Source organism: Crinia signifera, chromosome 6 (assembly GCF_055691185.1).
Source record: "Crinia signifera chromosome 6, ASM5569118v1, whole genome shotgun sequence".
NCBI lineage: Eukaryota > Metazoa > Chordata > Amphibia > Anura > Myobatrachidae > Crinia > Crinia signifera.
In genome coordinates, this window is record NC_139222.1 from 63,452,140 (window position 1) to 63,465,371 (window position 13,232).

General features: G+C 40.0%; 21 non-coding genes and 4 pseudogenes across 21 annotated transcripts; all 25 read left to right on the forward strand.

Annotated features, from left to right (window-relative positions):
- The first annotated feature begins 76 nt into the window (after positions 1-76).
- On the forward strand, positions 77-195 carry LOC146014010 (5S ribosomal RNA). The gene has a single exon (XR_014446970.1). It is a non-coding gene; the product is annotated as a 5S ribosomal RNA (ribosomal RNA).
- A 345-nt stretch (positions 196-540) lies between these two features.
- On the forward strand, positions 541-659 carry LOC146015924 (5S ribosomal RNA). The gene has a single exon (XR_014448831.1). It is a non-coding gene; the product is annotated as a 5S ribosomal RNA (ribosomal RNA).
- A 344-nt stretch (positions 660-1,003) lies between these two features.
- LOC146016144 (5S ribosomal RNA) lies at positions 1,004-1,122 on the forward strand. The gene has a single exon (XR_014449043.1). It is a non-coding gene; the product is annotated as a 5S ribosomal RNA (ribosomal RNA).
- A 1,634-nt stretch (positions 1,123-2,756) lies between these two features.
- LOC146016655 (5S ribosomal RNA) lies at positions 2,757-2,875 on the forward strand. Its single transcript, XR_014449538.1, has one exon. It is a non-coding gene; the product is annotated as a 5S ribosomal RNA (ribosomal RNA).
- A 345-nt stretch (positions 2,876-3,220) lies between these two features.
- LOC146016605 (5S ribosomal RNA) lies at positions 3,221-3,339 on the forward strand. The gene has a single exon (XR_014449491.1). It is a non-coding gene; the product is annotated as a 5S ribosomal RNA (ribosomal RNA).
- A 789-nt stretch (positions 3,340-4,128) lies between these two features.
- LOC146013702 (5S ribosomal RNA) lies at positions 4,129-4,247 on the forward strand. Its single transcript, XR_014446672.1, has one exon. It is a non-coding gene; the product is annotated as a 5S ribosomal RNA (ribosomal RNA).
- A 344-nt stretch (positions 4,248-4,591) lies between these two features.
- LOC146013305 (5S ribosomal RNA) lies at positions 4,592-4,710 on the forward strand. The gene has a single exon (XR_014446283.1). It is a non-coding gene; the product is annotated as a 5S ribosomal RNA (ribosomal RNA).
- A 344-nt stretch (positions 4,711-5,054) lies between these two features.
- LOC146015964 (5S ribosomal RNA) lies at positions 5,055-5,173 on the forward strand. The gene has a single exon (XR_014448871.1). It is a non-coding gene; the product is annotated as a 5S ribosomal RNA (ribosomal RNA).
- A 344-nt stretch (positions 5,174-5,517) lies between these two features.
- Positions 5,518-5,636, forward strand: LOC146017332 (5S ribosomal RNA). Its single transcript, XR_014450209.1, has one exon. It is a non-coding gene; the product is annotated as a 5S ribosomal RNA (ribosomal RNA).
- Positions 5,637-5,981: 345 nt separating this feature from the next.
- LOC146015925 (5S ribosomal RNA) lies at positions 5,982-6,100 on the forward strand. The gene has a single exon (XR_014448832.1). It is a non-coding gene; the product is annotated as a 5S ribosomal RNA (ribosomal RNA).
- Positions 6,101-6,444: 344 nt separating this feature from the next.
- LOC146013703 (5S ribosomal RNA) lies at positions 6,445-6,563 on the forward strand. The gene has a single exon (XR_014446673.1). It is a non-coding gene; the product is annotated as a 5S ribosomal RNA (ribosomal RNA).
- Positions 6,564-6,908: 345 nt separating this feature from the next.
- On the forward strand, positions 6,909-7,027 carry LOC146015561 (5S ribosomal RNA). The gene has a single exon (XR_014448479.1). It is a non-coding gene; the product is annotated as a 5S ribosomal RNA (ribosomal RNA).
- A 345-nt stretch (positions 7,028-7,372) lies between these two features.
- On the forward strand, positions 7,373-7,491 carry LOC146017159 (5S ribosomal RNA). Its single transcript, XR_014450032.1, has one exon. It is a non-coding gene; the product is annotated as a 5S ribosomal RNA (ribosomal RNA).
- A 345-nt stretch (positions 7,492-7,836) lies between these two features.
- On the forward strand, positions 7,837-7,955 carry LOC146014962 (5S ribosomal RNA). Its single transcript, XR_014447900.1, has one exon. It is a non-coding gene; the product is annotated as a 5S ribosomal RNA (ribosomal RNA).
- Positions 7,956-8,301: 346 nt separating this feature from the next.
- Positions 8,302-8,420, forward strand: LOC146013704 (5S ribosomal RNA). The gene has a single exon (XR_014446674.1). It is a non-coding gene; the product is annotated as a 5S ribosomal RNA (ribosomal RNA).
- A 344-nt stretch (positions 8,421-8,764) lies between these two features.
- LOC146013706 (5S ribosomal RNA) lies at positions 8,765-8,883 on the forward strand. Its single transcript, XR_014446676.1, has one exon. It is a non-coding gene; the product is annotated as a 5S ribosomal RNA (ribosomal RNA).
- A 345-nt stretch (positions 8,884-9,228) lies between these two features.
- LOC146015926 (5S ribosomal RNA) lies at positions 9,229-9,347 on the forward strand. Its single transcript, XR_014448833.1, has one exon. It is a non-coding gene; the product is annotated as a 5S ribosomal RNA (ribosomal RNA).
- Positions 9,348-9,691: 344 nt separating this feature from the next.
- On the forward strand, positions 9,692-9,810 carry LOC146013707 (5S ribosomal RNA). Its single transcript, XR_014446677.1, has one exon. It is a non-coding gene; the product is annotated as a 5S ribosomal RNA (ribosomal RNA).
- Positions 9,811-10,155: 345 nt separating this feature from the next.
- On the forward strand, positions 10,156-10,274 carry LOC146011405 (5S ribosomal RNA; annotated as a pseudogene).
- Positions 10,275-10,618: 344 nt separating this feature from the next.
- LOC146013708 (5S ribosomal RNA) lies at positions 10,619-10,737 on the forward strand. The gene has a single exon (XR_014446678.1). It is a non-coding gene; the product is annotated as a 5S ribosomal RNA (ribosomal RNA).
- Positions 10,738-11,082: 345 nt separating this feature from the next.
- LOC146010510 (5S ribosomal RNA) lies at positions 11,083-11,201 on the forward strand (annotated as a pseudogene).
- Positions 11,202-11,545: 344 nt separating this feature from the next.
- Positions 11,546-11,664, forward strand: LOC146014040 (5S ribosomal RNA). Its single transcript, XR_014446999.1, has one exon. It is a non-coding gene; the product is annotated as a 5S ribosomal RNA (ribosomal RNA).
- A 345-nt stretch (positions 11,665-12,009) lies between these two features.
- Positions 12,010-12,128, forward strand: LOC146010575 (5S ribosomal RNA; annotated as a pseudogene).
- A 345-nt stretch (positions 12,129-12,473) lies between these two features.
- Positions 12,474-12,592, forward strand: LOC146010643 (5S ribosomal RNA; annotated as a pseudogene).
- Positions 12,593-12,938: 346 nt separating this feature from the next.
- On the forward strand, positions 12,939-13,057 carry LOC146015726 (5S ribosomal RNA). The gene has a single exon (XR_014448638.1). It is a non-coding gene; the product is annotated as a 5S ribosomal RNA (ribosomal RNA).
- Positions 13,058-13,232: the final 175 nt, after the last annotated feature.

Genomic DNA, 13,232 nt, shown 5'->3' on the forward strand with positions numbered 1-13,232 from the left:
CAATACAGTTAGGAAACTTTTTTATTAGCTTACCTGGTGATAGAAGTAGAAGAGGGCAAAAAAGTGCCTGTATCTCACCTACAGCCATACCACATTGGATAGGCCCAATCTCGTCTGATCTTGGAACCTAAGCAGTGTTGGGCCTGGTTAGTACTTGGGTGGGAGACCACATGGGAACACCAGGTGCTGTAGGTTTTTTCACATTACAGGCAAATTGTTTTTATTCTCTAGCTATTTATATTGGAAACTTTTTCTTTTTATTGCCAGCACAGACATTTGGAAGAGGTCAAACAGACACAATAGCCATCACCTAAAGACTTACCACACTGTTTAGGCTCAATTCCAACTGCTTTTGGCAGCTAAACAGTGTTGAGCCTCTTTAGTAGTTTAATTTAAGACCCCCTGCTAATATCATGTCCTGTAGGTCTTTTTACATTACCAACACATGATATTTTTCATTAAGCCAATACAGTTAGGAAACTTTTTTATTAGCTTACCTGGTGATAGAAGTAGAAGAGGGCAAAAAAGTGCCTGTATCTCACCTACAGCCATACCACATTGGATAGGCCCAATCTTGTCTGATCTTGGAAGCTAAGCAGTGTTGGGCCTGGTTAGTACTTGGGTGGGAGACCACATGGGAACACCAGGTGCTGTAGGTTTTTTCACATTACAGGCAAATTGTTTTTATTCTCTAGCTATTTAAATTGGAAACTTTTTCTTTTTATTGCCAGTACAGACATTTGGAAGAGGTCAAACAGACACAATAGCCATCACCTAAAGACTTACCACACTGTTTAGGCCCAATTCCAACTGCTTTTGGCAGCTAAACAGTGTTGAGCCTCTTTAGTAGTTTAATTTAAGACCCCTGCTAATATCATGTCCTGTAGGTCTTTTTACATTACCAACACATGATTTTTTTCAGTAAGCCAATACAGTTAGGAAACTTTTGTATTAGCTTACCTGGTGATAGAAGTAGAAGAGGGCAAAAAAGTGCCTGTATCTCACCTACAGCCATACCACATTGGATAGGCCCAATCTCGTCTGATCTTGGAAGCTAAGCAGTGTTGGGCCTGGTTAGTACTTGGGTGGGAGACCACATGGGCACACCAGGTGCTGTAGGTTTTTTCACATTACAGGCAAATTGTTTTTATTCTCTAGCTATTTAACCCCTTCCCGACATTGCCTTTTAAGGTAATTTTTTTTTTTTTTTTCCTCCTTGTGTTCAAATAAGCGTAACTTTTTTAATTTTCCGGCTATATAGACACATGAGGGCTTTTTTTTGCGGGACAAGTTGTACTTTCTAATGGTACCATTTACTATACCGTATAATATTCTGGGGAATCAGGAAATAATTCAATGTGGGGTAAAAAAAAAAAAAACCGCAATTCCACAATTTTGCGCTGGTTACGTTTTTTTTGGAGTTCATAGTTCGTTTAAAATGATGGGTTATCTTTATTCTATGGGTCGTTACGATTCCGGTAATACCAAACTTATATAGTTTTCGTTACATTTTACCACTAAAAAAAAAAATTGAAAATGTTACGGTTTTTCGAATTTGCGTCGCGTCGCCATGTTCTGCGGCTTATAACTTTTTTATTTTTCCACCTACGGACCTGGGTGAGGGCTCATTTTTTGCGGGCTGAAGTGTACTTTTTAATTAATACCATTATGGGATATGGGCGACTTTCTGATCTCTTTTAGCTATTTTTTTTTGGGTAGGCGATGCGACCAAAAAGCGTAGTTTTGGCGTTGGGGATTATTTTCCGTTTACGCCTTTAACCGTGCGGGATAACTAATGTTATATTTTAATAGATCGGACTTTTAGGAACGCGGCGATACCAAATATGTTTATTTTTTTTATTATTTATTTATTTTTATTTGGGAAATGGGGAAAGGGGGGTGATTTGAACTTTTAATATTTTATTATTTTTTTTTTATTTTTAAACTTTTTTTTTTTTTTTTTTTTACTTTTACTACAAGGCCCCCTAGTGTACTTGACCACTAGGGGGCGCGATCGCCTGTACTAGGTTCAGCCATAGAGCTCTATGGCTGAACGTAGTGATTTTTTGCACTTCCTATTACATCCTGCCTGAGGCAGGATGTAATAGGTATGAATACACGGACAGCACAGGGGTCTACATTAGACCCCTGGCTACCATGGCAACCGATCGGCACCCTCCGATCGCGCTGCGGGGGGCCCCGATCGGCGCCGGAGGGGGGCGCCCCCCCCTCCGATCAGCTATTTAAGCACTGCGGGCGCTTTGCCCGCGGTGCTTAAAGGGTTAAACGGCCGCGATCGGCGAACTCGCCGCTCGTGGCCGTGAGAGCAGGGACATGGCTGTAATATACAGCCATTACCTGCTCTCTATCAAGCCAGCTCACTCCGTGAGCTGGCTTGATTCACCCCCAACCGACATATGACGTAAATGTACGTCATATGTCGGGAAGGGGTTAAATTGGAAACTTTTTCTTTTTATTGCCAGCACAGACATTTGGAAGAGGTCAAACAGACACAATAGCCATCACATAAAGACTTACCACACTGTTTAGGCCCAATTCCAACTGCTTTTGGCAGCTAAACAGTGTTGAGCCTGTTTAGTAGTTTAATTTAAGACCCCCTGCTAATATCATGTCCTGTAGGTCTTTTTACATTACCAACACATGATTTTTTTCAGTAAGCCAATACAGTTAGGAAACTTTTTTAATAGCTTACCTGGTGATAGAAGTAGAAGAGGGCAAAAAAGTGCCTGTATCTCACCTACAGCCATACCACATTGGATAGGCCCAATCTCGTCTGATCTTGGAAGCTAAGCAGTGTTGGGCCTGGTTAGTACTTGGGTTGGAGACCACCTGGGAACACCAGGTGCTGTAGGTTTTTTCACATTACTGGCAAATTATTTTTATTCTCTAGCTATTTAAATTGGAAACTTTTTCTTTTTATTGCCAGCACAGACATTTGGAAGAGGTCAAACAGACACACTAGCCATCACCTAAAGACTTACCACACTGTTTAGGCTCAATTCCAACTGCTTTTGGCAGCTAAACAGTGTTGAGCCTCTTTTGTAGTTTAATTTAAGACCCCCTGCTAATATCATGTCCTGTAGGTCTTTTTACTTTACCAACACATGATTTTTTTCAGTAAGCCAATACAGTTAGGAAACTTTTTTATTAGCTTACCTGGTGATAGAAGTAGAAGAGGGCAAAAAAGTGCCTGTATCTCACCTACAGCCATACCACATTGGATAGGCCCAATCTCGTCTGATCTTGGAAGCTAAGCAGTGTTGGGCCTGGTTAGTACTTGGGTGGGAGACCACCTGGGAACACCAGGTGCTGTAGGTTTTTTCACATTACTGGCAAATTATTTTTATTCTCTAGCTATTTAAATTGGAAACTTTTTCTTTTTATTGCCAGCACAGACATTTGGAAGAGGTCAAACAGACACAATAGCCATCACCTAAAGACTTACCACACTGTTTAGGCTCAATTCCAACTGCTTTTGGCAGCTAAACAGTGTTGAGCCTCTTTTGTAGTTTAATTTAAGACCCCCTGCTAATATCATGTCCTGTAGGTCTTTTTACTTTACCAACACATGATTTTTTTCAGTAAGCCAATACAGTTAGGAAACTTTTGTATTAGCTTACCTGGTGATAGAAGTAGAAGAGGGCAAAAAAGTGCCTGTATTTCACCTACAGCCATACCACATTGGATAGGCCTGATCTTGGAAGCTAAGCAGTGTTGGGCCTGGTTAGTACTTGGGTGGGAGAACACCAGGTGCTGTAGGTTTTTTCACATTACTGGCAAATTGTTTTTATTCTCTAGCTATTTATATTGGAAACTTTTTCTTTTTATTGCCAGCACAGACATTTGGAAGAGGTCAAACAGACACACTAGCCATCACCTAAAGACTTACCACACTGTTTAGGCTCAATTCCAACTGCTTTTGGCAGCTAAATAGTGTTGAGCCTCTTTAGTAGTTTAATTTAAGACCCCCTGCTAATATCATGTCCTGTAGGTCTTTTTACATTACCAACACATGATTTTTTTCAGTAAGCCAATACAGTTAGGAAACTTTTTTATTAGCTTACCTGGTGATAGAAGTAGAAGAGGGCAAAAAAGTGCCTGTATCTCACCTACAGCCATACCACATTGGATAGGCCCAATCTCGTCTGATCTTGGAAGCTAAGCAGTGTTGGGCCTGGTTAGTACTTGGGTGGGAGACCACATGGGAACACCAGGTGCTGTAGGTTTTTTCACATTACAGGCAAATTGTTTTTATTCTCTAGCTATTTAAATTGGAAACTTTTTCTTTTTATTGCCAGTACAGACATTTGGAAGAGGTCAAACAGACACAATAGCCATCACCTAAAGACTTACCACACTGTTTAGGCCCAATTCCAACTGCTTTTGGCAGCTAAACAGAGTTGATCCTCTTTAGTAGTTTAATTTAAGACCCCCTGCTAATATCATGTCCTGTAGGTCTTTTTACATTACCAACACATGATTTTTTTCAGTAAGCCAATACAGTTAGGAAACTGTTTATTAGCTTACCTGGTGATAGAAGTAGAAGAGGGCAAAAAAGTGCCTGGTTCTCACCTACAGCCATACCACATTGGAAAGGCCCAATCTCGTCTGATCTTGGAAGCTAAGCAGTGTTGGGCCTGGTTAGTACTTGGGTGGGAGACCACATGGGAACACCAGGTGCTGTAGGTTTTTTCACATTACAGGCAAATTGTTTTTATTCTCTAGCTATTTAAATTGGAAACTTTTTCTTTTTATTGCCAGTACAGACATGTGGAAGAGGTAAACAGACACAATAGCCATCACCTAAAGACTTACCACACTGTTTAGGCCCAATTCCAACTGCTTTTGGCAGCTAAACAGTGTTGAGCCTCTTTAGTAGTTTAATTTAAGACCCCCTGCTAATATCATGTCCTGTAGGTCTTTTTACATTACCAACACATGATATTTTTCATTAAGCCAATACAGTTAGGAAACTTTTTTATTAGCTTACCTGGTGATAGAAGTAGAAGAGGGCAAAAAAGTGCCTGTATCTCACCTACAGCCATACCACATTGGATAGGCCCAATCTTGTCTGATCTTGGAAGCTAAGCAGTGTTGGGCCTGGTTAGTACTTGGGTGGGAGACCACGTGGGAACACCAGGTGCTGTAGGTTTTTTCACATTACAGGCAAATTGTTTTTATTCTCTAGCTATTTAAATTGGAAACTTTTTCTTTTTATTGCCAGTACAGACATTTGGAAGAGGTCAAACAGACACAATAGCCATCACCTAAAGACTTACCACACTGTTTAGGCCCAATTCCAACTGCTTTTGGCAGCTAAACAGTGTTGAGCCTCTTTAGTAGTTTAATTTAAGACCCCTGCTAATATCATGTCCTGTAGGTCTTTTTACATTACCAACACATGATTTTTTTCAGTAAGCCAATACAGTTAGGAAACTTTTTTATTAGCTTACCTGGTGATAGAAGTAGAAGAGGGCAAAAAAGTGTCTGTATCTCACCTACAGCCATACCACATTGGATAGGCCCAATCTTGTCTGATCTTGGAAGCTAAGCAGTGTTGGGCCTGGTTAGTACTTGGGTGGGAGACTACATGGGAACACCAGGTGCTGTAGGTTTTTTCACATTACAGGCAAATTGTTTTTATTCTCTAGCTATTTAAATTGGAAACTTTTTCTTTTTATTGCCAGTACAGACATGTGGAAGAGGTCAAACAGACACAATAGCCATCACCTAAAGACTTACCACACTGTTTAGGCCCAATTCCAACTGCTTTTGGCAGCTAAACAGTGTTGAGCCTCTTTAGTAGTTTAATTTAAGACCCCCTGCTAATATCATGTCCTGTAGGTCTTTTTACATTACCAACACATGATATTTTTCATTAAGCCAATACAGTTAGGAAACTTTTTTATTAGCTTACCTGGTGATAGAAGTAGAAGAGGGCAAAAAAGTGCCTCTATCTCACCTACAGCCATACCACATTGGATAGGCCCAATCTTGTCTGATCTTGGAAGCTAAGCAGTGTTGGGCCTGGTTAGTACTTGGGTGGGAGACCACATGGGAACACCAGGTGCTGTAGGTTTTTTCACATTACAGGCAAATTGTTTTTATTCTCTAGCTATTTAAATTGGAAACTTTTTCTTTTTATTGCCAGTACAGACATTTGGAAGAGGTCAAACAGACACAATAGCCATCACCTAAAGACTTACCACACTGTTTAGGCCCAATTCCAACTGCTTTTGGCAGCTAAACAGTGTTGAGCCTCTTTAGTAGTTTAATTTAAGACCCCTGCTAATATCATGTCCTGTAGGTCTTTTTACATTACCAACACATGATTTTTTTCAGTAAGCCAATACAGTTAGGAAACTTTTGTATTAGCTTACCTGGTGATAGAAGTAGAAGAGGGCAAAAAAGTGCCTGTATCTCACCTACAGCCATACCACATTGGATAGGCCCAATCTCGTCTGATCTTGGAAGCTAAGCAGTGTTGGGCCTGGTTAGTACTTGGGTGGGAGACCACATGGGAACACCAGGTGCTGTAGGTTTTTTCACATTAAAGGCAAATTGTTTTTATTCTCTAGCTATTTAAATTGGAAACTTTTTCTTTTTATTGCCAGCACAGACATTTGGAAGAGGTCAAACAGACACAATAGCCATCACCTAAAGACTTACCACACTGTTTAGGCTCAATTCCAACTGCTTTTGGCAGCTAAACAGTGTTGAGCCTCTTTTGTAGTTTAATTTAATACCCCCTGCTAATATCATGTCCTGTAGGTCTTTTTACATTACCAACACATGATTTTTTTCAGTAAGCCAATACAGTTAGGAAACTTTTTTATTAGCTTACCTGGTGATAGAAGTAGAAGAGGGCAAATAAGTGCCTGTATCTCACCTACAGCCATACCACATTGGATATGCCCAATCTCATCTGAACTTATAAGCTAAGCAGTGTTGGGCCTGGTTAGTACTTGGGTGGGAGACCACATGGGAACACCAGGTGCTGTAGGTTTTTTCACATTACTGGCAATTTGTTTTTATTCTCTAGCTATTTATATTGGAAACTTTTTCATTTTATTGCCAGCACAGACATTTGGAAGAGGTCAAACAGACACAATAGCCATCACCTAAAGACTTACCACAATGTTTAGGCTCAATTAAAACTGCTTTTGGCAGCTAAACAGTGTTGAGCCTCTTTTGTAGTTTAATTTAAGACCCCCTGCTAATATCATGTCCTGTAGGTCTTTTTACATTACCAACACATGATTTTTTTCAGTAAGCCAATACAGTTAGGAAACTTTTGTATTAGCTTACCTGGTGATAGAAGTAGAAGAGGGCAAAAAAGTGCCTGTATCTCACCTACAGCCATACCACATTGAATAGGCCCAATCTCGTCTGATCTTGGAAGCTAAGCAGTGTTGGGCCTGGTTAGTACTTGGGTGGGAGACCACATGGGAACACCAGGTGCTGTAGGTTTTTTCACATTACTGGCAAATTGTTTTTATTCTCTAGCTATTTAAATTGGAAACTTTTTCTTTTTATTGCCAGTACAGACATTTGGAAGAGGTCAAACAGACACAATAGCCATCACCTAAAGACTTACCACACTGTTTAGGCCCAATTCCAACTGCTTTTGGCAGCTAAACAGTGTTGAGCCTCTTTAGTAGTTTAATTTAAGACCCCCTGCTAATATCATGTCCTGTAGGTCTTTTTACATTACCAACACATGATTTTTTTCAGTAAGCCAATACAGTTAGGAAACTTTTGTATTAGCTTACCTGGTAATAGAAGTAGAAGAGGGCAAAAAAGTGGCTTTAACTCACCTACAGCCATTCCACATTGGATAGGCCCAATCTCGTCTGATCTTGGAAGCTAAGCAGTGTTGGGCCTGGTTAGTACTTGGGTGGGAGACCACATGGGAACACCAGGTGCTGTAGGTTTTTTCACATTACAGGCAAATTGTTTTTATTCTCTAGCTATTTAAATTGGAAACTTTTTCTTTTTATTGCCAGTACAGACATTTGGAAGAGGTCAAACAGACACAATAGCCATCACATAAAGACTTACCACACTGTTTAGGACCAATTCCAACTGCTTTTGGCAGCTAAACAGTGTTGAGCCTGTTTAGTAGTTTAATTTAAGACCCCCTGCTAATATCATGTCCTGTAGGTCTTTTTACATTACCAACACATGATTTTTTTTAAGTAAGCCAATACAGTTAGGAAACTTTTTTATTAGCTTACCTGGTGATAGAAGTAGAAGAGGGCAAAAAAGTGCCTGTATCTCACCTACAGCCATACCACATTGGATAGGCCCAATCTCGTCTGATCTTGGAAGCTAAGCAGTGTTGGGCCTGGTTAGTACTTGGGTGGGAGACCACATGGGAACACCAGGTGCTGTAGGTTTTTTCACATTACAGGCAAATTGTTTTTATTCTCTAGCTATTTAAATTGGAAACTTTTTCTTTTTATTGCCAGTACAGACATTTGGAAGAGGTCAAACAGACACAATAGCCATCACCTAAAGACTTACCACACTGTTTAGGCCCAATTCCAACTGCTTTTGGCAGCTAAACAGAGTTGATCCTCTTTAGTAGTTTAATTTAAGACCCCCTGCTAATATCATGTCCTGTAGGTCTTTTTACATTACCAACACATGATTTTTTTCAGTAAGCCAATACAGTTAGGAAACTGTTTATTAGCTTACCTGGTGATAGAAGTAGAAGAGGGCAAAAAAGTGCCTGTATCTCACCTACAGCCATACCACATTGGATAGGCCCAATCTCGTCTGATCTTGGAAGCTAAGCAGTGTTGGGCCTGGTTAGTACTTGGGTGGGAGACCACATGGGAACACCAGGTGCTGTAGGTTTTTTCACATTACAGGCAAATTGTTTTTATTCTCTAGCTATTTAAATTGGAAACTTTTTCTTTTTATTGCCAGTACAGACATGTGGAAGAGGTCAAACAGACACAATAGCCATCACCTAAAGACTTACCACACTGTTTAGGCCCAATTCCAACTGCTTTTGGCAGCTAAACAGTGTTGAGCCTCTTTAGTAGTTTAATTTAAGACCCCCTGCTAATATCATGTCCTGTAGGTCTTTTTACATTACCAACACATGATTTTTTTCATTAAGCCAATACAGTTAGGAAACTTTTTTATTAGCTTACCTGGTGATAGAAGTAGAAGAGGGCAAAAAAGTGCCTGTATCTCACCTACAGCCATACCACATTGGATAGGCCCAATCTTGTCTGATCTTGGAAGCTAAGCAGTGTTGGGCCTGGTTAGTACTTGGGTGGGAGACCACATGGGAACACCAGGTGCTGTAGGTTTTTTCACATTACAGGCAAATTGTTTTTATTCTCTAGCTATTTAAATTGGAAACTTTTTCTTTTTATTGCCAGTACAGACATTTGGAAGAGGTCAAACAGACACAATAGCCATCACCTAAAGACTTACCACACTGTTTAGGCCCAATTCCAACTGCTTTTGGCAGCTAAACAGTGTTGAGCCTCTTTAGTAGTTTAATTTAAGACCCCTGCTAATATCATGTCCTGTAGGTCTTTTTACATTACCAACACATGATTTTTTTCAGTAAGCCAATACAGTTAGGAAACTTTTTTATTAGCTTACCTGGTGATAGAAGTAGAAGAGGGCAAAAAAGTGCCTGTATCTCACCTACAGCCATACCACATTGGATAGGCCCAATCTCGTCTGATCTTGGAAGCTAAGCAGTGTTGGGCCTGGTTAGTACTTGGGTGGGAGACCACATGGGAACACCAGGTGCTGTAGGTTTTTTCACATTACAGGCAAATTGTTTTTATTCTCTAGCTATTTAAATTGGAAACTTTTTCTTTTTATTGCCAGCACAGACATTTGGAAGAGGTCAAACAGACACAATAGCCATCACCTAAAAACTTACCACACTGTTTAGGCTCAATTCCAACTGCTTTTGGCAGCTAAACAGTGTTGAGCCTCTTTTGTAGTTTAATTTAAGACCCCCTGCTAATATCATGTCCTGTAGGTCTTTTTACATTACCAACACATGATTTTTTTCAGTAAGCCAATACAGTTAGGAAACTTTTTTATTAGCTTACCTGGTGATAGAAGTAGAAAAGGGCAAATAAGTGCCTGTATCTCACCTACAGCCATACCACATTGGATAGGCCCAATATCATCTGAATTTATAAGCTAAGCAGTGTTGGGCCTGGTTAGTACTTGGGTGGGAGACCACATGGGAACACCAGGTGCTGTAGGTTTTTTCACATTACTGGCAAATTGTTTTTATTCTCTAGCTATTTATATTGGAAACTTTTTCATTTTATTGCCAGCACAGACATTTGGAAGAGGTCAAACAGACACAATAGCCATCACCTAAAGACTTACCACACTGTTTAGGCCCAATTCCAACTGCTTTTGGCAGCTAAACAGAGTTGATCCTCTTTAGTAGTTTAATTTAAGACCCCCTGCTAATATCATGTCCTGTAGGTCTTTTTACATTACCAACACATGATTTTTTTCAGTAAGCCAATACAGTTAGGAAACTGTTTATTAGCTTACCTGGTGATAGAAGTAGAAGAGGGCAAAAAAGTGCCTGTATCTCACCTACAGCCATACCACATTGGATAGGCCCAATCTCGTCTGATCTTGGAAGCTAAGCAGTGTTGGGCCTGGTTAGTACTTGGGTGGGAGACCACATGGGAACACCAGGTGCTGTAGGTTTTTTCACATTACAGGCAAATTGTTTTTATTCTCTAGCTATTTAAATTGGAAACTTTTTCTTTTTATTGCCAGTACAGACATGTGGAAGAGGTCAAACAGACACAATAGCCATCACCTAAAGACTTACCACACTGTTTAGGCCCAATTCCAACTGCTTTTGGCAGCTAAACAGTGTTGAGCCTCTTTAGTAGTTTAATTTAAGACCCCCTGCTAATATCATGTCCTGTAGGTCTTTTTACATTACCAACACATGATTTTTTTCATTAAGCCAATACAGTTAGGAAACTTTTTTATTAGCTTACCTGGTGATAGAAGTAGAAGAGGGCAAAAAAGTGCCTGTATCTCACCTACAGCCATACCACATTGGATAGGCCCAATCTTGTCTGATCTTGTAAGCTAAGCAGTGTTGGGCCTGGTTAGTACTTGGGTGGGAGACCACATGGGAACACCAGGTGCTGTAGGTTTTTTCACATTACAGGCAAATTGTTTTTATTCTCTAGCTATTCAAATTGGAAACTTTTTCTTTTAATTGCCAGTACAGACATTTGGAAGAGGTCAAACAGACACAATAGCCATCACCTAAAGACTTACCACACTGTTTAGGCCCAATTCCAACTGCTTTTGGCAGCTAAACAGTGTTGAGCCTCTTTAGTAGTTTAATTTAAGACCCCTGCTAATATCATGTCCTGTAGGTCTTTTTACATTACCAACACATGATTTTTTTCAGTAAGCCAATACAGTTAGGAAACTTTTTTATTAGCTTACCTGGTGATAGAAGTAGAAGAGGGCAAAAAAGTGCCTGTATCTCACCTACAGCCATACCACATTGGATAGGCCCAATCTCGTCTGATCTTGGAAGCTAAGCAGTGTTGGGCCTGGTTAGTACTTTGGTGGGAGACCACATGGGAACACCAGGTGCTGTAGGTTTTTTCACATTACAGGCAAATTGTTTTTATTCTCTAGCTATTTAAATTGGAAACTTTTCCTTTTTATTGCCAGCACAGACATTTGGAAGAGGTCAAACAGACACAATAGCCATCACCTAAAGACTTACCACACTGTTTAGGCTCAATTCCAACTGCTTTTGGCAGCTAAACAGTGTTGAGCCTCTTTTGTAGTTTAATTTAAGACCCCCTGCTAATATCATGTCCTGTAGGTCTTTTTACATTACCAACACATGATTTTTTTCAGTAAGCCAATACAGTTAGGAAACTTTTTTATTAGCTTACCTGGTGATAGAAGTAGAAAAGGGCAAATAAGTGCCTGTATCTCACCTACAGCCATACCACATTGGATAGGCCCAATCTCATCTGAACTTATAAGCTAAGCAGTGTTGGGCCTGGTTAGTACTTGGGTGGGAGACCACATGGGAACACCAGGTGCTGTAGTTTTTTTCACATTACTGGCAAATTGTTTTTATTCTCTAGCTATTTATATTGGAAACTTTTTCATTTTATTGCCAGCACAGACATTTGGAAGAGGTCAAACAGACACAATAGCCATCACCTAAAGACTTACCACAATGTTTAGGCTCAATTCCAACTGCTTTTGGCAGCTAAATAGTGTTGAGCCTCTTTTGTAGTTTAATTTAAGACCCCCTGCTAATATCATGTCCTGTAGGTCTTTTTACATTACCAACACATGATTTTTTTCAGTAAGCCAATACAGTTAGGAAACTTTTGTATTAGCTTACCTGGTAATAGAAGTAGAAGAGGGCAAAAAAGTGGCTTTAACTCACCTACAGCCATTCCACATTGGATAGGCCCAAACTCGTCTGATCTTGGAAGCTAAGCAGTGTTGGTCCTGGTTAGTACTTGGGTGGGAGACCACATGGGAACACCAGGTGCTGTAGGTTTTTTCACATTACAGGCAAATTGTTTTTATTCTCTAGCTATTTAAATTGGAAACTTTTTCTTTTTATTGCCAGTACAGACATTTGGAAGAGGTCAAACAGACACAATAGCCATCACATAAAGACTTACCACACTGTTTAGGCCCAATTCCAACTGCTTTTGGCAGCTAAACAGTGTTGAGCCTGTTTAGTAGTTTAATTTAAGACCCCCTGCTAATATCATGTCCTGTAGGTCTTTTTACATTACCAACACATGATTTTTTTTAAGTAAGCCAATACAGTTAGGAAACTTTTTAATTAGCTTACCTGGTGATAGAAGTAGAAGAGGTCAAAAAAGTGCCTGTATCTCACCTACAGCCATACCACATTGGATAGGCCCAATCTCGTCTGATCTTAGAAGCTAAGCAGTGTTGGGCCTGGTTAGTACTTGGGTGGGAGACCACCTGGGAACACCAGGTGCTGTAGGTTTTTTCACATTACTGGCAAATTGTTTTTATTCTCTAGCTATTTAAATTGGAAACTTTTTCTTTTTATTGCCAGTACAGACATTTGGAAGAGGTCAAACAGACACAATAGCCATCACCTAAAGACTTACCACACTGTTTAGGCCCAATTCCAACTGCTTTTGGCAGCTAAACAGTGT